Raw genomic sequence first — 1,431 nt, forward strand, 5'->3', positions numbered from 1 at the left:
GTTTGATCGGAAAAAATGAAATGAAATCTTTGAGTTTTACGTCCCACACTGATACCGGTGAGGCTAAAGGAGACGGTGATTATGAGTAATGAATGAAATGGTAGAATGAAGAAAGTGGGAGGAAACGGGAGAACCCCGAGGAAACCCACGCACACGGTGTTTGTCCACCACAAAGTTCACTTGGCGGGGGCTGGGATCGAACCCGGAACCACAAAAGTTTGATCGAGATCAGTCGGGGTGGTTCAAGAGTTATTAACTGTTATTCATTTTCATATATTAACTCTCGCCCCATCCCCCTCCCCTAAGTTCTACCGTCAAAGTGATATAATAAAAACCTTTCCAGGTTCGAACCTCATCTATGTTGAAAATTTGACCAGGATCGGTCGGGTGGTTCAATAGATTAAAAGTCACAAAAAAAGTCATTTTCAATTTTATAATACAGATTTGAAAATAAAAATAAAAAAGTGTATTTTCATTTGGCATAGGTTTGAGAAAGGTCCGCCAATATTCTTTTGGTGTATTAGCAATTTTGGCTCAGTCTTTAAACATTTGCAAAAAAATAAACGCTGTGGACAGGATTCGAACCTGTGCGGGCATTGCCCATTGGATTTCGAGTCCAACTCCTTAACCACTCGGACACCACAGCAAGCGATGACTATCCTTTCACAAATGCAGTACTCAATGCGATTTTCCAATATTTTACGAACATCTACTTTGATTAAGACAGTTCTTGCGTATTCTGTCACACAAAGGCAACTACAACATAAGAATCAACAAGTGTTATTGTCTACGAAGAAATCACTAGCGCAACATTTCAATCAATATTATGGTCATGCAGTTTGTGTCGATATTTTGTAATAGAAGCAGAAATGCAAGTGTGTTAAACTGCGTGAACTGTGGCAGAATTGCAGACATAAAGTATCCTCATCGCCAAAAGTGCCTTTACATCGCTGTGACGGGTATGTGATCGCGCAGTACTGCAAGGAAGGGATGGTTGCATAAGAAATTGTGATTAATTTTGAAGAGTTTTTATTTTGACTAGGGAATTAACATAGGTGAAGGGAGAAAAGACACAGATTTGAAGCATCAGTGCACTGTTATTGAAGCATCAATGCGCGAAAAAATTCGTATTCTCAGTTTTTCTATTTATTGTTTTATATGTTAAAGTTAAACACCACAATATGTATCACTGATATCACAGATCGTATTATTTTTAAAATCGTGTTTGTAACCTTTGTCAAAACATTCATCTCCAGACATGATGTAGAGAGAAGAGAAAGAGATACGACATCTGTAATATATGTATATGTGATTCACTAAGTAACTGTAGAAATTAGTTAAAGGACACATAAGAGAGCGAAAAGCAGGTCTAGAAGTATGAACTTTTTAGAAACGTCCTAGATAGATGAAAATATAGTTAAAAATTGCGAA

The 1,431-nt window shown here is 37.5% G+C and overlaps 1 non-coding gene across 1 annotated transcript; it reads right to left on the reverse strand.

Annotated features, from left to right (window-relative positions):
• Positions 1–564: 564 nt before the first annotated feature.
• On the reverse strand, positions 565–646 carry TRNAS-CGA (transfer RNA serine (anticodon CGA)). The gene has a single exon. It is a non-coding gene; the product is annotated as a tRNA-Ser (tRNA).
• Positions 647–1,431: the final 785 nt, after the last annotated feature.

Source organism: Thermobia domestica, chromosome 6 (genome assembly GCF_964235325.1).
Source record: "Thermobia domestica chromosome 6, izTheDome1.hap1.1, whole genome shotgun sequence".
Lineage (NCBI taxonomy): Eukaryota > Metazoa > Arthropoda > Insecta > Zygentoma > Lepismatidae > Thermobia > Thermobia domestica.